The following is a 27153-nucleotide window of genomic DNA, read 5'->3' as shown; positions in this document are numbered from 1 at the left end:
AGCAACTAAACCCATGTGCCACAACTACTGAGCCTGTGCTCTAGAGCCCACGAGCCACAACTACTGAGCCCTTGTGCCACAACTACTGAAGCCCATGCACCTATAGCCTGTGCTCCACAACAAGAGAAGCCACTACAAGGAGAAGCCCGCACACCACAACAGAGGGTAGCCCCCGCTCACCACAACTAGAGAAAGCCCTCATGCAGCAACAAAGACCCAATGCAACCAAAAAAAAACCAAAAAACAACCATGAAAATTAAAATTTCATCTCTAATAGGGGAAGCAGAAAAGTAAACTAAATGTTGCAACACAGTATGATAATTGTTATGATAGAAATATAGATAGAGTTGCATGGCTATGGGGTAGAAGGGCATCTGAAAAAGAGAAAGGGAAGTGAGCCATCATGGAAGGCTTTTCAGGCGACGAAATGCCTCAAAGAACAAGTAAGAGATAGGCACTACAGGAATGTGAAACAATAATGGCAAACTCACAATGGCTCAAGAGTAGGGAAAACTTTGTGTAAGGGGCATTGGACTTGGTGTACTTCTCTATAGAGACTGGTGAGAAATGCCACTGGGAAGGTAAACAGAGGTCAGATCATGTAGAGCGCCCTTTGTATTACACCAGAGTCTGGGAATGCCTCTATAGGTAGTAGGAAGCATCAGAAAACATTAAATAATTGGATGATATGATCATATATACATTTTAAATAAGATACATTACAGGCAAAGAAAAAATTCTAGAGTTTATTGTTGGAGGGAATCCTTTCACAATGTATGTGCCTATTAAATCATCATGCTGTACACTTTAAATACCTTGCAATTTTATTTGTCAATTATGCCTCAATAAAGCTGAAAAAATACTAGATTAAATGAATGCTATTTTAATGGAACTTGCTGCATATGATTGACAGGTTTTGTTAAAAAACTGGAGGTCAAAATTAAGCAAAAAGGATTAAGAAAACTATTAAAGGAGATTATACAAGTTACCTATCAATTTCCCATAGCTGAAGGAGATTAAAAGGGAAGAGAAACAGAAATAGATAATAAATACAATACTAAAAATAGTTGATTTTTGCCCTGATGAATACCTATAATATCAGTACCACTGGATTAACAGATTAAACTATGGATGGCATCGTGGACTTAGTGTACCACTCTTTTGAATATTCTGTTGTGTTAAAAATTTAAATATATAAGTAAAAATATAAATACTTGTAGGCCATATGTTCCCTCTATTAAGAATTTTTAAAAAGAGAAAGCATTCCACTGATCTCTGCAGAACTACTTTTGTCAACATGATAGCTGAAAAATAGTTACCTCTTGAGTAGTTCATCTTAAATTAGTTCATCCTAACTTGAACTAATTGAACTCACTGTAAAATTATGACTTTGGGTCAAAATAATATTAGTCAATTGAAATGGATACATTTTTGCCCCACTTACTTTTAAGAGAAGAAATCAATAACTTCCCAGATAGCTAGCTAGCTAGCTAGATAATGTAAATGTAGTGAGGAAACATAGCAGTTATACTGAGAGGTTTTCCTGATTTGCATGTTCAGAAAGGACCATTTAAATATTCTCTTGTTTTCTAGTACTAATTTCTTATTTAAAAAATTATGAATTGTTGACGGGTAAAAATATTTGTAACACACTGGCAAATGTTAGTGTATGGAAGAACAAGCACCGAATATAATCATCTAGTATGCTGAACACTGACGTGAAACAAGTTATTTTTCTCTCCTCTCTACGAAACGAGATCAGGAAAGGTTGAGAAAAGCCATGGAAATATCAAAGTATAGGTTATAAGAGCAGGGACATAATAAGTAAGAGACAGATTAAATGATACTTCTGAAAGGACCAGTTCTTTTAGCCAGATCAGACCATTCAGTCACCTGCTTCCATATAGATATCTGAATAAGAAGTCCAAATAATTAGAATATTCAGGCTTTTAATTTTTTGTTTGCTGAGTACAAATTATATATTTGCTACTTCAATTGGTATTTCTCTAACAATAACAGTAAATTTGAATTTGCATTATTTTGTTTAACTTGATCTTCTGTGAATTGTCTATTCATATACATAATTTTTTTTGCTTTTGTCTTTTTCTTGAATATCTGTGATCAATTTTTTTATATTATAGATGGTAATTCACTTTTTGTCACCTGCATTACACATTTTTTTCCAAAGTTGTCAGATCTTTTTACTTTACTTACTATATCTTTAAACTTAAAAATATTTTTTAAACTTTAGTTATATATGAATACTTTTTAGCTTTGTAAATTCAGGATTCAAATCGTAGATAATTTCTCCAAATATAATTTCCTCAATTTATCTGATAAGATTTAATTTTCTTTTTATATTTATATATTTAATACACAAGTATTTAACTCTATTATAAGTAGATACACATTTTTATTTTCTTCCAGCTGGTTAACATATGTGCCAGCACAAATTATTTCAAATCCATCCTCTGCCTACTGAATTAAAATACATATGTACATATATGTGTGTATATATATATATATATATATATCAAATTTTCTGAGATATATTTCTTAATTCTCTAATTTGTTCTACTGACATATATTGGATTGTTCTATAAAAATGCAATTTAATTGGATTGAATAGGCTTCTTCATTGTCCTCCTTTCCCTAGTATTTTGGGGCTATTCCTTATCACAATTTTGTATGTAAAATATAATTTTGAAATACTCATTAACATAGCTCTCAGACTATCTATTTTGGTATCTTTTAATAATACATTTAAAATCACCTTTCTAAATTCCTCTATAGTGGTTGGCCTAAACAAGTTTTCTACTCCTTGGGTTAATTGATTTATTATCATTTTCCTGGGAAGCTAACCTTTCCATTAGTTTCTCAAATTCCTTGCTAAAGTGGATAGCTCTGGTGCTCCAACCATTCCCTATTCAGGGACATCAAGATCACCAGCACCTTCTAACAGTTGACAAATATTTGCCTCACTATGAATTGCCTTCAGACACAGGAAGTTGCCCTGCCAAAGTTTATGTCCCTTTCCATGAAATGGCGGATAACAAACACTGGATTGAAGCCGGGAAACAAAGACTCAGCCCCCTGGTCTCAATTTTGGACAACTCCAAAGGATCCTCCCAGGTTCACAGCTCAATGTAGGATTGACTTCAGGCTTATTGGCAACTACATTGTGGTTCAGCATCCCCTTCTTTGCACTTCCTCCTGCCTTCCCTGCACTTGTATGTTCCAAGTTACTCTTTAATGAACCACCTGTGTGCAACTTCCAATCTGAGATTCTGTTTCTAGGGAATTCAACCTAAGGCATTTAGAGCTTGGGTTGGTTCATTGAGAAATAGGATCTAAAATTAATTTTGGAGATGGATCACTAACTTGTCACCTTGCAATGAGGACCTCATCTTTTTGGTAAGTGGAGGGGGAATCACACCTAGCAATTGTTAAAACTTTTCTCAATGGTGCTAGTATAAAGGGATGAACTGGTTAATGCAATATTATTAGCTCTTGATAGGCAGGAGGGAAATACTACCTGTATGGAAAATTAACTAGGTTGACTGTTGCCGAGCAACGTAGGTTTATAGGAGAGAGAAAATGACAGTTAAAGAAGATTATTACCAATTCAAAACAAATTGCAAAATACAAGGGCCTCCTTGACAGCACTCAAGGAAATCCCAGTCTCCTACAGAGAGGAAATCTAGGCTCAGTATTGAAAGAGAAATGCAATAGATCTTCAGAGAATTTAAAATTCTCAGTCCTGGCAGGTCTACGAGGTCAATACCAAGATCTAATGGAGAAGGAATGAAACCTCTAGACTTGGGTTGGAGATATCTGGGAAGATCCAAACGAGAACATTGAACTCACAGATTCCCTAGGAATAATGAGGCTGCAGATATGGCTCACTCTCCCTTCTTGAAAGATAGTAGAATTACCCCTGTAATACAGAACAAACCTGACTCCATATTGGATCCATTCTTTTAGCTCTAAACTTTGTGCTCTGTTGCCTGTGATTAGTCATGCTGGCTCTACATCTTTGTAAAAGAATGTTGCTTATAGACTGAAATACACATGATAGCCCATTCTCTAGCTCTGCCTCCCAGGCTTGACCTTTAAAGGTGTAACACGTTTCATTCATATAAAGATAAAAAGTTGCAAGAAGAGCAAATAACCTTTGTATTCTTGGAGGTTTATAGGAACATTGTGACCTGACCTATGTGGACAGCTGCAAGAACAAAGGATTCACACCAAGAGGTTTGCAACAACTAGCCACCCCCCTCACCTTTTAGCATAAAAGAAGCCTGAATTTCTAGCTCAGGTAAGATGGTTCTTTGGGACACTAGTCCATCATCTTCCTGGTCCGATAGCTTTCTGAATAAAGTGGCTATTCCTTTCCCCAACATCTCATCTCTTGATTTATTGGCCTGTCATGTGGCAAGCAGTAACAGGAGGAGGGAGGATCCCCTGAAACAGGATTTGATGCCTTGGCATGGACTTGGGGAATAGTGTTTGCAAGTTGACAGGATTTTGGAAACTTGGAAAAAAATATGGGCCATACTAAGTAAAGCAGAAATATCAGAAATGCTGTGGTAGACAGTGAAGGAAGGGATCACAAAGCTCAGAGAGGTGAGCAAGACAGAGCAGATACATTCTGGACGGCTGAGAAAACCACTAGTTGTCGAAGCCCTCTAAGAGAGACTAGAGGGGCATCTATTTACCACAATAATGAGGGATATACCAGTACCATTGAGCATCTTGGTATTTGATGAATAGTCTCTGTAGGCTGTGGCTGACAATAGGAGATACTGTTATATAACTGGATTTTCTGGTAGCAACGAGATGATAAGATGCTGAATAACAGAAGTCAGAAGGTGGCAATTATCTATCAGAAGCAAAGTGGTTACAAATATTATAATAAGCAGCAAAATCAGTGGGTAGCCATAAGGGGCTACCATGTAGAAAGACATGGAATAGTTAAAAGAACATGGAAATCCCCAGAGGAAAGAAGATGGGCAGCCAACAAGGGTACTGTCTACTTTATATAATGAAATCAAGGATGGATGATCAGGAAGCTGAGGAGTCCAGTGAAAAGTCACTGTCTCTGGCCAAGTTCTTAGATATGAGTTATTTCTATGACCTTTGGACTGAGAAGAAATCAGGCCCTTCGAAGGAAGGACCCTACAACACCACAGCAAGCGCACTGAGAAAACATTACCTTTGTCTTTTCACAAAGGGATCTATAGAAATTCATTCATGTAAAAAAGTAGAATACCCAGTACTTTCAGGAATTATTGGTTGCAGATACTAATTTGACATTGTTACCTAGGATTCATAGTGCCATTTGGATCTCCTACTAGACTTACATGTCACACACAAGCATACAAATGTCTGGTAGTTAATGTCACGGGCTCCTGCAAACTGAACCAAACAATGGCCCTAATTGTAGCTGCTTTGTGAAAACTGGTATCTTTTTTTAAGACGAGTTTAACATAGCCTTTGACACATGGTATATTGAAATTGATCTGGCAAATGCAATCTTTTCTATTCTTATCTGGAAGGAGAAAAAGGAGCAATTCACATTTACACGTGAAGGACTCTAGAATGAGTTTAGAGTCTCGGTCTGGGAAAAAGTTGTGAAGTATCAAAAGGGACCTGGACTATAATGGACAATTCACAGAGCATCACATTGATCCATGAATCAGGGCAGAATACAAGAATCGGCAGGTACACTGGAAGCCTTGATGAGGCACATAGGTTTGAGGAGGTGGGAGACTAACATTTTGAATTCAGAGAAACATCACATTAGTGAAGTTTTAGGGATGTGGTGGCTTTAGGCATGCTTGACACCCCGTCTAAAGTACAGAACAAATTTATGCATCTCAACCCCTACTTCTAAGAAGGCAGTTTAGTAGTTATGGGTCCATATTGAGTTCTGGAGCATATTTAAAAATTGACAAGACTGTTCTGACCTATTGCTGAATAAACTAGAAGGCTATCAGCTTTGAGTGGGGCACAAAGAAAGAAAGGTTTTTGTAGCAAGCCCATGCTTCAGTGAAAGCAGGTCTGACCTTTAGGCCTTATTACCTTTCATACCTTATGATACTAAACCTAACTGTGATGGGGAAAAAAATGCCCCAATGAGAGCATCTCAATTTTACGGGTGTGTATGAATTTATAAAGTCAAATGCATTAATTAAAATACTGGATTTTTATAATATTAAATTTTGTCTATTACGTCTGTACCAGTCATAGAAAGATGTGTTACAAAGCAGTTGTGTTTTATTGTTTATCTTTGATTTCTGAATGATTTTGTTTTACATATTTAGCCGTTATGCTGTGTTGTAGTGCAAACAACTTTATAATTATTATTCATTTTCTTTATAAATTGTGCTTTAGATTGTGTGTGTGTGTGTATGTGTCAAACAAGGATGAATTTAATGTTAAATGACAAAATGAATAAAGAGGACAATATATAAAATTTATTTTAGGAAGCCACTACTTTTAATTTAACATGTTTCCCAGATCATTCTCTTTGGGGTCAATAACTATTCTAAAGAAATGTAAATGTTACAGAATTTTTGAAAATAAGTCTCTCTCTTTTTTTCCTGTGCTAATTAACATTATAATCCTTCAATTTTATTTTGTTCATCTTTTCAACTTCAAGGCTCTGATATAGTTTACTTTTATAACCATGAAATATGCAAAATTATATGTAATTATAAATTTATATTCCCAAATCATTTTAGAAAACTGGGACAAAATTTCCCAGAAGGAATTTTCAGACAGTTAAAGCATTAAAAAATCATAATTTAATATTAGCCAAAGGATGAGAGGTCTAAACATATGCCTGATATTCAGAAATGTGCTGATTCATTTTCTCTTAGCTTGTTATGATTTTTCATGGTTATATTTCTATGTGAAGTAGAATCCCCAAAATAATTCTCCATTTCTTTTTTGTCCCATTTCCCTCATATTTCTATGTCTAATATAGTTATATAAGAGTTTGACTATATTTACTTATTCAAGATAAAATGGAATGTAATTAAATAATTATTGAAATAAAGACGGATTATTACATGAATATCATTCATTTGTAAGTGTTAGAATTAACGAAGTTAGTTTCACTTTTACTACAAGGGCATTAGGAAAGAGCCTACTTCTTACCATTTGCAAGGCATCCATTATACTTGCAATTAAATTGGATAATTAGTAAGTTAACATTGTGCTGTGTGTAGTGAATGGAGTAGTCTCTATATATGCATAATATTGAGTTTTTTATGATTGTAGAGTAACATGAGTTAATTGGGGAAGTGGAAGGTATGGAAAATATACCAAGAATAAAAATTAATTGGAACACATGGATGGTCTTAATAAATATTTCTGGATATTTTTTCCAATATTTATTCTTTAGGTCTGCATGTGTATATGTCTCTATGTATATATTTTACTTTTCATCTTTTCTTTGAAGCATTAGATCATTCATGTCATCTCCTGTCTTTAAACATTATTTGAAAATATAATTATATTATGGACATGTTATTATTCATTTGTCCAAATATATGGAACGTACAACAACAAGAGTGAACCCTAATGTAAACTGTGAACTTTGGGTAGTTATGATGTGTCAATGCAGAGTCATCAATTGTAACAAATATACCACTCTGGTGGGGATGTTGATAATGGGGAGGTTGCTCATGTGTGAGGCAGGGGATATATGGGAATTATCTGTACATTTCCTCAATTTTACTGTGAACCTTAAGCTCCTCTGAAAAACAGAATCAATAAAAATAATAAATTGTAACTACTTAAATAATATTAATTTATACCTAGAGCCTATTTAAATTGTTTTCATAATTATATTTATTTCACCTACTTAGACATTTAAATTTTTTTCTTGGTATTCTGTATATACCTTTTATAATCATATACTTCAAGAAATAATTATTTTTATGGGATAAAGTTACAGAAGTTGAGTAAATGGACCAAAGATGAATCAGATACAAATGCTTTTGACCACATTATAGAAACTGCAGCAAACATGCAAACATGTTCTGGAAAATAATACAATTATCTTTCAAAGTAGAAGCTTCAGAAGTATGCAAGCTTTGGGTGTAATACAATCAAAATTTCTTCTCTGCTTTTCTGTATTATATGGCATCTGCCTTCCCACCATGCTGGCTTTGTTACCAGCCTGGTTTCTCTCATAGTTTTAAGAAGGCTGCTAGCAACAAATGAGGCAATGTGCTTTCTTGTTGGCGCCCAGGAGAAGACAGATCCCAATTCACTTGGGCTAGGTCATAATTTCACTCCTGGACTAATAACAGTTACCAGAAGGAAGACCTGGAAGTTAAAAACCATAGAAACATAAAAGGGATAGAATTACAATCATAAATTTTGCACATACCAATCACTCTGCCTGGAGCATTTTCCTCACGTTTTCCTCTCTTTGTGTTATTCAGGTATGGATTCATTTGTTACCTATTAAAAGTGGTATTTCTGATTTCCTTATCTAAAATTTCTTCTTTATAGGTGTCCCATCACAATAAACATTTCATGGTCCATTGATTTTCATAAGATGTTACTACTTAAATCCACATTATTTATTACTGCATATATATATTTATTTTCCATTTCCTTCACTAGAATGAAAGCACCATGTTTATATAACCTCTACCAGAATATAAGCAGTTTAAAACATCTCTGCCTTGTTTATTGCTGAATTCCTTGCATATGACATATGGAAGAAGTTCAAAAAATATTTTCAGAAACAACGAAAAAAAAGGAGGAAGTAAAGAGAAAAGGAGGGAAAAAAGGGAGAGAGTGAGGGAGAAAAGAAGGAAAGAAAGAGAGAGAAGAAAAAGCAAGGTAAATGTGTGAGTACACGTAGATGATACACCAAAACAATTTTACTGCTTTTTTTTCTCCTGTAACTGGCCATATTTGTACCTGTAATAGTTACTGTGATGGTTAATTTTATGTACTGACTTTACTGGACTAAAGAATGCCCAAGATCGCTTGTAAAACATTGTTTCTGGGTATATTATGGGTTTCTGGAAGAGATTAGCATTTGAATCATTAGATTGTGTAAACCAGATCCCCCTTCACCAATGTGGGTGGGTATCAACCAATCCAATGAAGACCTGAATAGAACAAAAAGGCAGAGCCAGTGTGAATTTTCTCTCTCCTCTTGAGCTGGGACATCTATCTTCTCCTGCCTGGAGACAATGGCATTCCTGGAGACACTGAAGCTCTGAACCTTTGAGCTCTAAGATTGCAACATCCCCTTTTCCTTTGGTATGGTATGCGTACCTTTCAGTCCAAGCTGGCTATCTTTTTGCTGATAAATATAAATATTAATACATATACATACATACACACACACACTTGTAAAAATTCTGGGAATTTTACTGGTGCTCCCTCCATCTGACAAACCCATATCCACAAATCTCCTTCTGGCCTCTTCTGAGATAGCCGAAGGACAGCACCCTTAAGCGTCTTATTAGCTCTGTTGTTTAACTGAGAGAACCATGAAGCGTACTCTTAATAAAGGGTGTAGTGTCAGTGCTCTAAGGAACCATCATTCTGAGGTTTTAACAAAGGATTTTAAAGTCACATTTTCACGTCATCTTTAGACTATACTTTTCAAAGAGTGCCCTGGATATAATCTTTGCTTGGAAACAATTATTTTCAGCATCATTTTCCAGCTGTAAAGGCTAAGAAAATATACCTGATATGATTTCAATGTCCTTAAATTTACCAAGGCTTGATTTGTGACTCAAGATATGATCTATCCTGGAAATGTTCCATGAGCACTTGAGAAGAGAGTGTAATGTGCTGTTTTTGGATGGAATGTCCTATAAATATCAACTAAGTCCATCTCTTTTAATACATCATTTAAAGCTTGCATTTCCTTATTTATTTTCATTTTGGATGATCTGTCCATTGGTGAAAGTGGGGTGTTAAAAGTTCCCTACTATGATTGTGTTACTGTTGATTTCCCCTTTTATGGTTGTTAGCATTTGCCTTATGTATTGAGGTGCTCTTATACTGGGTGCATAAATATTTGCAAGTATTATATCTTCCTCTTGGATTGATCCCTCGTTCGTTATGTAGTGTCCTTCTTTGTTTCTTGTAAGTCTTTGTGTTAAAGTCTATTTTGTCAGATATGAGAATTGCTACTCCAGTTTTCTTTTGATTTCCATTTGCATGGAATATCCTTTTCCATCCCCTCACTTTCAGTCTGTATGTGTCCCTAGGTCTGAAGTGGGTCTCTTGTAGACAGCATATATACAGGTCTTGTTTGTGTATCCGTTCAGCTAGTCTATGTGTTTCAGTTGAAGCACTGAATCCATTTAATTTAAGGTAGTTATTGATACCTATGTTTCTATTACGATTTTCTTAATTGTTTGGGGCTTGTTATTGTAGGTCTTTTCCTTCTCTTGTGTTTCCTGCCTAGAGAAGTTCCTTTAGCATTTGCTGTAAAGCTGGTTTGGTGGTGCTGAATTTTCTTAGTTTTTGTTCGTCTGTAAAGGTTTTAATCTCTCCCTCAAATCTGAATGAGATTCTTTCTGGGTAGAGTAATTTTGGTTGTAGTTTTTTCCCTTTCATCACTTTAAATATGTCCTGCCACTCCCTTATGGCTTGGAGAGTTTCTCCTGAAAGATCAGCTGTTAACCTTTTGGGGATTCCCTTGTATGTTATTTTTGTTTGTCCCTTGTTGCTTTTAATATTTTTTTCTTTGTATTTAATTTTTATAGTTTGATTAATATGTGTCTTTGCATGTTTCTCCTTGGATTTATCCTGTCTGGGACTCTCTGCACTTCCTGGACTTGATTGACTATTCCCTTTCCCTTATTAGGGAAGTTTTCAACTATAATCTCTTCAAATATATTCTCAGTCCCTTTCTTTTTCTCTTCTTCTTCTGGGACCCCTGTAATTCAAATGTTGGTGCATTTAATGTTGTCCCAGAGGACTGTGAGACTGTCCTCAATTCTTTTCATTCTTTTCATTTATTCTGTTCTGTGGTAGCTATTTCCACTATTCTATCTTCCAGGTCTCTTATCCATTCTTCTGCCTCAGTTATTCTGCTATTGATTTCTTCTAGAGAATTTTTAATTTCATTTATTGTGTTGTTCATCATTGTTTGTTTGCTCTTTAGTTCTTCTAGTTCCTTGTTAACTGTTTCTTGTATTTTCTCCATTCTATATCCAGGATTTTGGATCATCTTTACTATCATTACTCTGAATTATTTTTCAGGTAGACTGCCTATTTCCTCTTCATTTGTTAGGTCTGGTGGGTTTTACCTTTCTCTTTCATCTGCTGTGTGTTTCTCTGTCTGTTTTGTGTTTCTCTGTCTTCTCATTTTGCTTAATTTACTGTGTTTGGTCTCCTTTTCACAGGCTGCAGTTTTGTTGCTCCTGCTATATTTGGTTTCTGTCCCCAGTGGCTAATGTTATTTCAGTGGGTTGTGTAGGCTTCCTGGTGTAGGGGTCTGGATCTTGTGTTCTGGTGGATGAGGCTATATCTTGTTTCCCTGTTGGGCAGGGCCGCATCCTTTGATTTTTTGGGGTGTGTGTGTGTCTGTGACCTTATTATGTTTTTAGGCAGCCTCTCTCCTTATGGGTGGGGTTATGTTCCTGTCTTGCTAGGCTGCAGAGGCTCACAGGACGGGAGGTGTGGATAGTGACCTGCGTTTCCACACAGGCTTTTTGGTGGCTGCAGCAAGAGCTTTAGTGTTTCATGCCCATCTCTGGTGTCTGCACTGATAGCTGTGGCTCGTGCCCATCTCTGGAGCTCAGTTAGGCAGTGCTCTGAATCTCCTCTCCTCACGTACCCCAAAACAGTGGTCTCTTGCCTATTAGGCAATTCTAGACATTTTCCCGGAATCCCTCCTGGCTACCTGTAGTGCACTAGCCCCCTTCACACTGTGTTCACGCAGCCAACCCCAGTCCTCTACCTAGGATCTGACCTCTGAAGCCGGAGCCTCAGCTCCCAGCCCCCACCCACCCCGGTGGGTGAGCAGACAACCCTCTCAGACTGGTGAGTGCTGGTTAACACTGAGCCTCTGTTTGGGAATCTCTCCACTTTGCCCTTTGCACCCCTATTGCTGTGCTCTCCCCCGTGGTTCCAAAGCTTCCCCCATGCCACCCCCTGTCTCCACCAGTGAAGGGGCTTCCTAGTGTGTGGAAACCTTTCCTCCTTCACAGCTCCCTCCCAGAAGTGCAGGTCCCATCCATATTCTTTTGTCTCTGTTTTCTTCTTTTTTCTTTTGCCCTACCCAAGTAAGTGGGAGTTTCTTGCCTTTTGGGAGGTCTGAGGTCTTCTGCCAGCATTCAGTAGGTGTTCTGTAGGAGTTGTTCCACATGTAGATGTATTTCTGATGTATTTGTGGGGAGGAAGGTGATCTCCAAGTCTTACTCCTCTTGAAGGTCTCTCAGGCTCCTTTCATCCTTTAGTCTTTATCTTGAAAATGATTTCCAAAGGACTGTAACTTGTGGAAACATTACTAGAGTCCTATAAAACACTTCCTCAAAGATAACTCAAAGGCTTTGAATTATTTTGCTCAAATGAGTTTATAAAAGCTACTAGTTGACTGTTTAGAATCTACTTTGACTTGGGGGGAGTTAATTGCTTTTTGTTTGGTTATATTTCTTTTCTCACTCTTGTTGCTTATGTATTTCCTCAAATTATCAAGAATGATTGTGGTCTTTTATTTGCCAGTGTTAGAAATATGGAAATGTTATGTTTGCTTTCATTTCAGTCTTCTTTAAATGCCATTGTTTGTGCAAACTGTGGGCAAATAAGACTTCACTGTTAATTAGCATTCAAATAAGCTAATGATTCAAATATTTGCATATCTTGAAATTTATCAAAACTCAGTGTAAATTAAATGGCGATAGGATTTCAGGAAAGCAATGAAGAAAAAAAGTGTAATTCTCAGTTAGACATAAATCCAGACTAAAATGTAATATTTACTGATGAAACTACTAAACTCACTTGGCAAAACATTTTGAATACACTGAAAGCAGATATATATTAAAATCATTTCTCCAAGAAGTTCTGAGAATTTAAGCTTAGTGACCAGGTAGAAATGTTTTCTTTTTACAAATGAATCTTTCTTAAAGGGACACTTTCTTAAAGTCCTAGTTTTATTGTTTTAATATCTATATATCAGAAACTCCTTCTCATCATGAAAATTATTATTAATATTTTACAAAGAATAAAACATAAAAATGCCATGTTTCCCAAAGAAATTGATAAACATTTGACCGATTGTGAACATGGGTTACCTGCTGTGAATAGATAAAGTTGAATTTGTCCATTCACCCATATTTATTCTTAGAAAATGTAATGGAGCTGTTTGTATATCCGATAATATTGAACTAATTAAGTATACTGATAATAGGGATAGAACACATTTAAATTAAAATCAAAATGTGCTAGCAAGTGAAGAAGAATTCAGTTACAAATAACGTGAGAGTAAAGGAATTTAATTTTCTCCAAAGTTTCATATTTTGTGAGTTCCAGGGATGAAGGCAGAGGAAAGGAGATAGGGAGGGGTTTGAGTTTTTGAAAATGCTAACACCTGCAAACAGGGTAAAAACACAGTAATTGTTTTCAGGTGCCTAATATAGTTAAACACTGTGTAATTATGAGCATATACAGTGAATGGTCATAAGCCACTCTTCAGTGAATTGGAATTTATTAGAATAAAGACAGTCATATTCTTTGTTGTTTACAAAAGAGCATGATTTTTTTCCCCATAGTTGTATCTAAAATATTCAAAGAATAACTTATAACACCCTTGAGGCTTTAAAAGCAGATTAAAATAAGTCAATACCTTGTGAATAAAATGCAGAATTTTTTAAACAATTATTTATAGCCTCTAATACAATAAATTGACCTATGCTTGTCAATTCCTGATAATTATTAAGGAAGTTAAATATGCTATAAGGAGACTAATGAAAACAGCAAGAATATAACTATTGGGATGAAGTAAGCAGTATCACATTTACATCATCAGCACATCACATATCTTTTTAGGAGAATACTGTAAATCAGTGGTTCATATTGTGACATCAATTAAAACCAGAGTCTTTGAGGGAAAGACCACTCCCCTCAAGCCTTGCAGGTCCTGTCAGAATATCAGAGAAGGTGCACAGAAAAAGCCAGAAAGGCTGTGCTTCAAATATTTGTCAAAAAAGCAAAACTATGAATAATGAAATCAGACATGGAATGTAGCAAACAAATTTCACTGATTTTAAATTCTTAATTTTGCCTTTACTTATATATGCTTTTAACTTTACCAAGCAAATGTTTTTTACAGAAAAATTTGATCTGAAAGTTAAGTAGTTTTGAAATATAAGGTAAATTTTTAAAAATAAAAATAGTGTATTATTCCTCCATATGACTTTCCTACATTATTTACTTTCCATCTTAGTTTGTTGTTTGCAAAATCTATAATTTATTTTGTATATTTATAACTATTTTATGTGAATACATTGTTAGATAACCACATATAACTTCTAAATTTATGTTAACTCTCTTTTTTCCTGAGTCATATTTACAGGATAGCTCAACTCCATCTTTATTAGGGTATTTTAGGTTATATGATCTGCAATTTCCTGAAGACACAATTATATGTATGACTGTCTATCCTCACATGCAAGCATTACACTGGTAAATCATATATTAGAGCAAAGGAAAGTACTATAACTTAGGTATTAGAAGTTCACCCTGTTACAACAGTGAACATACACGATCCAGGACCAAATGTAATTTCTGTCACCCAGTAAATAATAGGACAACCAATTAAATGCCTCTATATTATTCCATAGATTGAAGACTGCTGATTATATAGCAATCTGTTGACAATATTATTGAGGAACCAGCTTCAAAGCAAATGAAAAAAAGTGAAGTTGACAGGAGGTGATTGTTTTAAATAGTATGATGTAGGAAGTCATCTTTGTGGTAAGAAAATAAAAGTTTAAATGGAAGCTGTCCTCAGAATTGCTTAAATTCTTCAAAGATCTTTGTGCTACACACGAGTGTCCTGATAAAGAGTGGGTAAATGAATCTTTACTTAATGGATTAGGGGACATTTTTGGATGGACCATGCTGTATGCCATATGCTAACTGAATTTCCACTATTAGTTTATCTTACATTCACCACAAATGCTTTCTTTAAACATACACTTGGCTTACAAAGTATACACTCCAGTTAGTTGTCAATTTTGTGGCTCATTGGAGTGGGAGTTTTTTCTAACTGAAGTGTACATCAAGGCAAACTGACACAAACCAAGGGCATAAACATGGATGAGTGAGCATAAATCTATACGCTGGTCTTCTACTTTCATTAAAACAATAAGAAATAAAAGATTACTAAAACAATGCATTTCTTCTGACATCTCAAAAATTCCAGACTGTTAGAAATTATAATCTGATATCAAATACTCAGTTTTATTTTTTGCTTGACATCTTAGGGATTCTAGGCCATTAGAAATATGTAATTTGAGATTAAAGAACACAAATTGCTTTGCTTAACTAAAAAGTGATCATGTAGTCCTCTGACAAGGAGAAAGCTATTAAAGTGAAGTCAGGTATAAGAAAAAAATTTTAATTTAAACTGATTTAAAAACTGAGAAATAGTGATGACTAATAAGGTCATAAAATGTGTTTAGACCCTATGCATTATATTAATTCCATTTCAATTAATTCCAAGTAATGAATGCATGAGCAGTTTAAAACTAAGAAATGGTTATATTTTGCCCAAACTTTGAGATAAGTTTATTTGCAGTTTAGGGAGAAATTTTAAGAAGTTATCAACTTTTCAAAATAGAGTGGTATAGCAGACCACTATTTGGGACTTACTCAACAGCCATTCTTCCCTGGTCTCCATTTCTAAGTTTGCAGAAATTTTATGTTACTCAGGTGTCAGGCACAGCTGAGTTTAGAGAAGATGAGATTTTCCCCAGCCTCAGGGAAGAAATCACAATTAGCCTAAGACAATTATTGCAATACCACACCGTTTGGAGAAAGTTGTCCATCTTATCCACCTCTAGCTATTTTCATGTAATGTGGAAAGTCTGCTGGAGGGCAAGGGTTATTTGAACTTCATCTAACCAAAACAACCACATAAAGAAATATTAAATGAGTTTGCTCACTTAGGCATGTTATCTTTACCACCTCTCAGGTTCAGACTCTTGCTTCTTATTTCTTTCATTTCAATTGCAATTTAGCTTGTTTCCCAGCACCTTCCTTATTCCACTTAAATTCATCTTCTTCACAGCTGTCAGAGTAAAATATTAAAAATGCAAATCTGACCACGTTTATCTCCTGCTTAAATTAATTCATTCACTACCCAATTATCTACAAGACTCAATCTTCATCTTTCAACAGGAAATCCACCCATACCCATCTCCTTTTCCCCAGGATGGTTAAAATGTTCATTTTTCATTAAAAACATCAGTGTATGTGATTTCTCAGGACAATGTGAGTTTCTTGACTACAGTGGTGATTTATGTATTTCCCTATGCTCAGTACACAGGACAGTACATATAACATAAAAGAAACATTATAAATACTTGCTGAATAGTGAAATTAGTAGTATATCTATAATTATTTAAAAGGAACTCCTAACTTCAGTTCTTAAGGTTTAAATAGATCCCCGATCAACAAGGAAAATAGATTTTTGGGATACATCTTTTGTCACAGCATGCGATATCATCCATGTCTGTAGTATGGTACTATAAAACCATTTCACACTCAGTTCTGGAGGCAATTTGAGTATTATGCAACCTGATGTGAAACTCCAAGAGGAGACTTTGGGCTTCAGAAACTTTGACTCCCCTCAGGGGCATAAATCAGAAAGGAAGAGGTTACATTGTACTGTACTCTTCTAAACTCTCTTCGCTAATACAAATGTCTCAAAAACATCAGCTTCTCAATACACTTTTGGTCAATATGTGTTGAATCTTTGAGCTATTTGTACTGTACTTTACTCTATCTTGTGTGCCTTAACTGGAAATATATCATTAATGCCAAAGAATTTATAGCATCTGTACTATTCTCTCTCTTACATCACAAGAAAAAAATTAACCTTCTAGTTCTAACAGCCATAGATTGAACAGACATCATTGAAAAAAGAAGTGGCACAATGCTGAAACATAGCAAGACACTGTTTTCAGATGATATGGCCAAAGGAAATAAAATAATCATCTGTCTTAAAAAAATTATTAAAGGTATTGCCACATTCATCTTTTAGTGTCAGGTCACTCATTTTTCTTGTGCTATCACTAACTGTTTTTCAAGACTGTCTTTTTGTTTCTACATAAAATCTAATGAAATTTTACTTTAATCTAGTTATAAGTGCAAATTTCAGCGAATTTTTACAAAGTAAATACATAATGAAACTACCATTCTGATAACATATTTGAAGGTTGTCATCCCTCTAGACTAGGGATTCCCAACCCACGGGCCACAGACCAGTACCAGTCTGTGGCCTGTGAGGAGGTGGGCCACACAGCAGGAGGTGAGCGGCCGGTGAGCGAGAGAAGCTTCTTCTGTATTTATAGCCACTTCTCTTCACTTGCATTACCACCTGACAGCTGCCACCTGTCACATCAGCTGCGACATTAGATTCTCATAGAAGTGCGAACCCTACTGTGAACTGTGCATGACAGGGATCTAGGTTGCCACACAAAAGTAAGTACTCTCCTGACTTTTATCACCATGGATTAGTTCATATATTCTTGAACTCTAAGTAAACAGAATCCTACATTATGTCATATTTTATGTCTGATTTCAGTTGCTTAACATTACATTTTAAGATCTGCACAGATCATTGAAAGTAATAGTTTTTTTTATTCTCATTTCTCTATAGCATTCATTGTTTGACAATAACATAATTTGTTTATTCATTTTACTTTGAGTGGCTATTTCAGCTGTATACAGATTGAGGCTAATGGGGATAATCCAATTATGAACATTCTAGAGCATGTGTGTTGGTACACAATTATATGCATTTTAATTGTATGTATTTAAGATTTCAAATTATTGGGACACGAAGAATTCATAAATCTAGCTTAATAAAAAAAGATAAACAGTTTTTCAAAGTGGTTTGTATTGATTTTAACTAATACCTGAAGTATATGAATGTTCCATTTATTCTATATTATTGCCAAAAGTGGCAAAAGCTTCCTTTTTAAATTATAGCCATCCCTTAAATAACATAACATCACTTTAATTTGCATTTCCCTGGTAAACATGAGGTTAAACACAATGTCACATGTTTATTGGCCATTTGAATATCATCTTTTGATGTATGAAGTGCCTTTTCATTTTTATTAGGTTCCTTTTCTTTTTTTCATGTTAATATGTAGGGGTTTCTTACATTTTCTGTATTTGAATCATTTGTCAGATATATATTTTGGAAATTATTTCTGTGACTCTTTGACTTGCATTTTCACACTTAATGGTGTCTTATGATAAATTTAATTTCTTATGTAAATATATTCCAATTTATCATTTTTTATGGTCAAAACTATTTTAATACTGTTTATACAATCTTTGCCTTTTCAAGGACATAAAGATATTCTCCTATGCTAAATTAGCAGCTTTTTTACTCCTTCCCAATTTATGTATACTATCTATTTAATATATATGTATTTATGGTGTGAAGTGTATGACAATGCTGCACAATACGGTAGCCATAGGCAGTATATTTATTTAAATTAAAATTAAAGTTTAAAATTTAGTTTCTCTGTCACATTATTCACAAATCAAGTTCTCAACAACCATATGTAGTTAATGGCTTCCATATCCAAGATACGGAGAACATTGCCATCATACAGAAACTTTTGGACTGTGCTGGTCTAGAGTCACTTTTTCCCCCCCATAAATATTTAATTGACCCAACACCATTTCTACTCTTCCCAAATCTATTTACAAAGAATATTTGTCACAAAACAACTGTCAATGTATGTGTAAAGAAAAAAATGTTGCCCGACATTCCAGTTCTACAAGGTCAAACCATTAGCTACTGCCATCACCCACCAATAGTGCATCCCGAGGGGGAACTAAGGATGGAGAAAAACAGAAAGTATTCTGTGCTTTGGATATATCAACCCCTAGAGAGTTAAGATGTATATCCAAGAAAAAAATACAATGACTCTTGATTCTTTCATCTTCCCATATACAGAGAAGAAGTAAAATTATTAACTTGATATGTCTATTCTTTGTGATTAGCAGTAATCTTTTTATGCTTGACTACTTGTTTCTCCCAGCAATAAAAGCTCATATATACCCTTACCTCTTAACAGCATTTCCTCAGAGCTATGTGACAAACTGTCTCCCAGGCCATAGTCCTCAGTAAGGTTTCCAAATAAAACAAGTCATAATTTTTATGTTGTGTGTTTTTATTTCAGTCCATATAAATGTAGGTTTGTCTGGGTTCTCTATTCTGTGCCACTGAATTATTGTCTGTTCTTGTAACTAAACCACATTCTGTTCATTGTGTAACATATTAAGTATTCCTGTTAGTATAAAGTCTCCAAATGTATTTTTGTTTTTCAAGATTTTCTAGCTATTTGTAGTCCATTGCATTTCCACAAAACCTACAGAATTATTTTGCCACTCTCTTCAACCACCCAGGCAAGCTGCTTGAGTTTTGTTTGGGATTGCAATTAATCTAAAGATCAATTTGAGAATAATTAACATTTTACAGCATTTGATTCTTCCAATTCATGAACATGGATTCATTTCATTTACTTAGGCTTTTAAATTATCTCAGTAACATTCTGTAGTTGTCTTTATAGATGTCTTTGATTTCTTTTTAAATTACATTTTCAGGTATTTAAATTTTTATATTATATTTTTGTTATTTTTATATTATTTCAAATAGTAGCACCAAAATATTGACTGTTGATTGATTATCTACAGAAATATGACTAATTTTCTAAATATTGACATTGTATTTGCAACTTTGAGTTCAAATATTAATTCTAAAAATTTGTAATTAAAAAATGTTCTTATTGATAATCCTGTCATTGGCATATAGTGATGTTTTCATGTGATGCTTTCCAGAATGTTTTGCATTTTACTTTTTGCATTATTTCAATGAATTGGACATCTAGGTCAGCATTGAATAAAAATGGCAGTAGTAAAAATATTTTTCTTGTTCCTGATCTTGAAAAATATTTCAGTGTTTTTTGCCGTTAAGCATTGTAACTGAGATTGCAAAAACTCTACTCTTATTCTACAATCCTTACAACTGTGGTCCATAAGGATCCCAACATCCAATATCTACATCATGAATGGGGAAAGACATTTTCCTTGAAAACTGCCAAGCCCAACCATTTGGCAGGCTTGGAAATGCCAGGAAACTAACACCTCAAGGAAGCAACCCTTAACTACTCACTGGATCACAGTGGTATGTAAATATTCCTTTCCCTTGAGGCATGTGTTTTGAAGCACTTCCCAGAGTTTCCCCATTGAAGTAAGCTTCAATTACCTACTGTGGTAGCCAGCTCAAAAACCCTCTCTTCATGGAGTTCCTTCTGCATATCAATTCCCTCATTCATACTGGCGTTCCCTACAACACCCAAATAAACTATTTCCTATTTGCTCTTGGATCCTTGCCTCTGCTTTTGCTTCTGAGTCAATGCAAACTAGGAAAAGTGTGATTTTTTTCTTCTCTTACCTTTTATCAGATTAAGGAATTTCCTTTCTATTCTTGCTTGTTAAAGATTTTTTTTTCATGAATGCGTGTTAAATTTAAATAAATGATTTTCTTCTTTTTTCTGTGAATGTGGTAAATTACATTGATTGATTTTCAAATAAACAAGTAAATTTGCATTTCTGGAATAAATGCAAGCTGGCTATCACTTATTATTTACTTAATAGATCACATATTTGGTTTGCTAATAATTTCTTTAGAATTTTTACATCTAAGTTTAAAAGAGATCAGTCTGTAACTTTCCTTTCTTGCAGTGTATATGCTATGATTTGCTACTGTCAAAGAAAAATTGCACCAAAAGGAGTTAAAAAGGCAAGGGAGACTTTGTTCAAGACTACTGCAATAGGGAAAGAGATTGAGCTCATCTCCACTGAAACAAAAGTCAGGAGTTTTTAATCACTGGGTAAACTAGTGGGAAAGTACTGGAGGATGCTAGGCAGAGGCTGGGCCATCTTGTTTACTAATTGGTGCTTACTGAAGACAGGCTCCTACAGAGCCTAGAAGATGGAGGTATTACCTTTCTTGATGTTTCCATTTCAAAGAGATGGCTCCTAGGTCCCTAGGAAAGACATTCTTGGGTTGCAAACTGACTAGAGGTTGGAGAAGATTAGCATCTCAAAGGGATGGAGAAAAGATTGATAATTCCAAGTTTTTTTAAATTAAATGTTATAAGAAAAGGGAGGTCAGATCTATAGTCAAGAAGAAACCTATCTAATATTTAGTGAAACTGAGGGGACAATGGAAACTTTGTTTGGAACATTCCCAGATTCTGCCTTATGCATCTCTTCTTTTGGTTGGTTCTCATTTGTATCCTTTTGCTATTAGAAAACTATAATCATAAGCATAGCTCTTACCTTAGTTTTGTGAGTCATTCTAGTCAATTATCAAATCTGAGGGTGGTTTTGGTTCTCTCAAACTTGCAAACTGTGTCAGAAGTCTGGGCATATTTGCTAGTCTAGAGCACTGTTGCCTTAACATTGAGTTTGGCTAATTCCAAGTATTCAGATTAATCAAGTACTTTCATTGCATCCACCTTTATTAACATACTCATTTTCATTATTTTGTTTTTCTTTTAGTAATTATCCTAGACTTTATAATGTACATGACTGACTTACTCTCCTTTTAATTTAGGTCTCTTAGCTATGAATGCTTTTAGTTTTTGTCTGCCCAAGATTATTTCATTTATGTTTCACATTCGAAGGATATTTTCAGAGTGTAAAAATGTAGGTTGATCTTATTATTTTCAGTATTTGAAGCACAGATATATATATTGTCATCTGGATTACTTTTCTTTTCCTACTGAGATATCAGCTGTGTTTTGATTATTGCTTATTTGACAATAATGGTAATGCGTTTTTATTTCTGGCTTCATTTAAATGTTTCTCTTTGTCTTTGATATTTATTTACTATGATATGCCTCAATATTGTTTGTGTTATAATTTTATTGCTTGGATTTGTAGTTCTTTTTTGAATCTGTAGATTGAGATTTTTGTCTACTTTGAAATATATTCAGTTGTCATAACGCCAAATATTGTTACTGACTCATTTTTCTAATGTTCTTCTCATTTTGGGACCCCAAATATGCAAACATCCAACTTTTTCTCAATTTCTGATATTGCCCTTATACTGTTTTTGATGTTTGCTATGTATTTTGCTCTCTGTGATGAAGTCTGGAGTTTTCTCCTGATCTATCTTTTTCAATTCATTGCTTTTTTCTGTAAAAAGCAAAATCCATAACCAATTAAAAGAGATGGCTTTATTCAGGTTCTGAGCTAAAGAGACCATTCATTAATAAGGATCATCTAAATGAAAAGGAGGGGAAACTAGGGAGTTTTAGAGGCAGACCAACAAAGAGTCAACAGTGAATCTTTTAAATGGCATGAGGAAGAACAGAGATGGGCCTTATCTGTGTCAATGACAAAAGATGAAGTTGAGCCTTGAATTGGGAGATATGAAAATAGACTGTGGCTTTCTTTCTTTTTTCTTTCTTTCCTTTTTTTTTGCTTAGCCTTTCCTCAGAACACAGAATTATAGTGAGATTTTTCAACTCTCACTGCTTTATGGGAACATCAGGCTTAGATAAAGTTCAACATTGTCATCTCTAGCTGTGTTTAATCTACCTGATAAACGGACATATTATGTTGTTAATTTCACTTACTTTGTTTTGAACTCCCAATGCATCTATTTGACTTTTTAATAGATTCCACTTTCCTCATGAAATACAACAATTTCTCATTTATTTTCTTGAACGTTTTAACCACAGTAATTTCAAAGTATCTATAGTATAATGCCTCCAAGAGCTATATTATCTATGGTCATGTTTCTATTTTTTCCCTCATGGTTCTCTTTCTTGGTGTAACTGCTTATTTTTGATTGATTTTAGGAAGTTAAAAAGGCCTTTCAAGATACTGTCATTCCTAGATTAGATTCTGTATCCTCTGTCAGGAAGCTCATGTAGAGAGAATCACCTCTCTCCCATCAGTGACTACCTACTTAAAATAGGTATATAGTCTTAGGAGACTCAGCATAATTTTGTTTTATTTTATTCTCTTCAAATGTGCCAACTGAAAGTCTAAGGTTTTTACTATGGCCCCTCTTCCTGGATCTCCTGATCTCCTACTTTTGTCTTTCAGAATCATAAGACTCCCTTAAATTTTTCTGTTATTAATTTACATTTTTCCTCTGGTCTTTAAGCTCCTGTCTTTCACAGATTCTCTATTCCTGTCTTCCTTGAGCCTCCTTCTTGCAAGAAACTCACTCCTGAAGTGTTGGCTGCTTTTTCACTTTTATGATGCCTTTGAACCAAACGTATTTCTAAATTAATTTTTATGGCTTTTCTAGTTGTTCTTGGCAGAAGCAATGCCTATGACAGGCTACCCCATCATAGCCAGAACAGGAAATCTGTTTCCACTAATTTTTTTTTGCTACTTTCCTTAAATTGAAACAAAATTGTTTTAAAAATATTTCAGAGATATATTGACCTACAATTTGTTTTTATTGCTGTGGCAAGTAACACTGTCTCTTCATGACTATGCTGAAGCATATTTGCTAAAATTTCAAGTTGTACTCACTCTAAAAAAATAATCTGCAGAATCACAGTAAGATGATTTTTTTTAAAGCAAACCAACTGGACTGAAAACAACAGCCAATGTCTTTTTATAGTGTATAATTGTTTTCCTTGAGTCATTAGTGCTTCCATCCATGAGTAGAACAATTATGTGTTTTGAATAATTAAAAAAGATCTGTTGCTTGTTGATTTTGGATTTGTTTGCCTGACATATTGAATTAAATATTAAGTTAGTGAATGGCATATGGCATTTCTTCACTGAAACATGGCACATATGGCTTTTTCTTGGTGTACAGACCTTGTTTTCAACCAATTTTATAAGCTGTGCAGAATGAGTGAATTCAGGAATAGATTGTTCAAGATTTATAAATCACATACATTCAATGATTGTCTTCTGCCACAAGATAAATCCAGACTCATGAATAATAAATATTTACGAAGATGAAAACTTTTTCGGAATTCTAAATTTAGAAACCATATGCTGGCTAACTGCCTCATCGTAACTTTCTTCTGTCTTTGTTAGTTTGATATTGTCCAGTTCACCACATTTTTCATGGCTCCTCAGTAGCTCAATTTTGTCTGTTTCTATCAATACAATTTGGCATATGAAAAATGCATACCATCGTGATATTCTACAAATTATTAACTAATCCAATTGTGCGCATTGCTATCATATCTACATGTTCAATGAATAAGATTTTGGGTTTTATTCCTATTCTTAGACAATTTAGCATGACATTTTATCTTGTATCACTTGGATATTCCCCCATATATAAGCACCTCAATAAAAAATTAAAACAAGTAGAAGAAAAATCAATGGAATCATATTAAATGTCATTTCATGTAAACAGATGAAAACTGGTTAAGACAGATAATAATTTTAAAACTTTTTGAATTTTTTGGTTTAACTCTACTAGATAATCATGATGAGAAGTATGAGAGCACAAGAATAATCCTGAAAATGGAGCAATGATGACATTTTAAGTTCTTTGAAGGAACGGATTTTGGTCTACAGAACTTCTTCATATATTTTCCACATAACCCTTTGCTTTGTGCATACTGGAAGTTCAAATATATGGTTTATATTTATGAAATAATATTTCATGAAATTTCCTTAAAACTTAGCCGCAACTGAAAGACAGTAAAGATAAGTGGTCTTCTGGTACTCCTGATTAGAAGGAAATAATTTTTGTAATTACTTGGTCTCTGTTCTCATTTACTTATAAGAACTTACTTCCAGTGACCTCCATTTTACTAAACTTTCGTAGCTTTTCCTTTCTCATATGGTCATGGATAAAGGCAGCCATAAGAGAAATCTGTTTGAGATTTGGAAAGCTGAAGTGAATACTTGACATTTTTTTTTTGACATTCTGACTGTTGAAGTAAAGCTAAGATCTTTGCAGCTCACTCAAATTTTCATCCATACGCTCATCTTTTTGGTGTAGGGAAGCAGCTGGGCCCTTGGTTTCTGAGGTTCTTGACAGATCTGTGCTTCAGCTTCTGCACACCACAACCCACAGAGAAGGGCAGCTCTTTCATGAAGGGTGCCCAGATTATAACATAGGTTGCTCACATCATTAAGATTGGAGACAATGAGTCACAGGTGTGGGTTCTACTTTGTTCTTATAGGTTCCATTTTGTCCTCATGGGTTCCTGTTTATCTCATTGGTTCCTATTTATTCTTATGGATTCCAGTTTTCCCTTAATCTTCTCAAATTTAAATACACTATTTCTTTCCATATCCTGGCCTGATTTCAACTCCAACATCAGATGCAAAAGCAATAGCCTTAAATAAACTGCTTAAGCAGCTTTGATAATTATGTAAGCTCTAATACCTATAAAAAAGCACTTACGCTGTATCACTCATTGTGGTTCTTGTCCTCTTATTAAACCCTCAATTATAAAAAATTTGGTAACACAAGTGATTCTAGGGGACGAGGACCTTAAGAATAAGTTATCTGAATTGGTTGTACAGAACTGTTTCTCTGATTTGATTAGTTTTAAAGATGTTAATGACCCTGTTACTAGTAGCAAGTGGGTCAGTAGAAGTTCATGCCATAAAATGACAAAAGAGATATTTAAATTATCATCTAGAGATATCTGTGATCAAGTGCTATAGAAGGTAAGTCTTTGGATGACTATATAGTTGCTGCCATAAAACATAGTAGTAAAAGTATGGAGTACTATGAGATTTGTTGTTTATTTCTAAATATGCTAGGGACTTGGGGAAACAAACTGAAGAGCTTAGTACTTTAAAGTCTTAACTCAGGCCTTCCCTGGTGGTCCAGTGATTAAGACTTCACCTTCCAATGCAGGGGGTGCAGGTTTGATCCCTGGTTGGGGAGCTAAGATCCCATATGACTCATGGCCAAAAAACCAAAACATAAAAAAAAAAACAAAAGCAATGTTGTAACAAATTCAAAAAAGACTTAAAAAAAATAATAAAGTCTTAACTCAACTCTGGGTCAGGTAACAAATTCAATAAAGACTTAAAAAAAATAATAAAGTCTTAACTCAAGTCTGGGTCAGGTAACGGACAAGAATGCTTCTATGACCTCCTGAAATGAAACCCTTGTATCCTCTATCCATGGAACTCAGATCTGAAAATAAAACCTTATTCCACAAGTGAATGAATTATAATGCAAGTTACATTTCTGTTATCATGGGTGTCTTTTGTTTAACTTAGAGCATTGATCTGGAAGAATAGGGTCCCTCAAAAATGGTAAGGATCCTTATGAGCATATTCTGATGAAGCTGGAGACTGCAAACCCATATACTATCCTGAGATCCTTTTACCATTATAAGTAGATGTTCCTCCCTTCTGAAGAGGTTGGTATCCTTTTGCTTGAATAACCTGAAACAGCCTCCTCTGAAGCATTTGACTTACATGGAACTACTGAAACTCCTTAATAACTACCACATCATCTCTCATTGCTTCTGAACTCATAATCAGATTCAAGTCCTGGTAGGCCAGAAAGGGTAAACCCAAAAGTGTACCACATGAGAAATACAGTAAGTATCAAAAAAAGTAAAATTTATGCTAACTTATTATCAGCAGAAATTTTGAGAACATTTGTAAGAATATGTTCTAACATTATTGGAACATAATGGAATGAAGATAATGTTAGACTGGGCTGAATTCTTTTTCATGAGTGCACTAAGCAGAGATTCTGGATTCAATGTACTATCATGAACTATCATGTACTATCAATGTACTATCATGGTTTTAGCATTGTTCTTAGTTAGATGAAATAAAAACCCAAAGATGGCCTACACCAACAGAACTGAAGTACTAGAATTTTCTTGGTATATTATGCAGGAATGCATTTAAAGGCTTAGGATGTTTTAAATC

This window comes from Delphinus delphis, chromosome 5 (assembly GCF_949987515.2).
Source record: "Delphinus delphis chromosome 5, mDelDel1.2, whole genome shotgun sequence".
NCBI classification, from domain to species: domain Eukaryota; kingdom Metazoa; phylum Chordata; class Mammalia; order Artiodactyla; family Delphinidae; genus Delphinus; species Delphinus delphis.
This window is presented reverse-complemented; position numbering follows the sequence as displayed.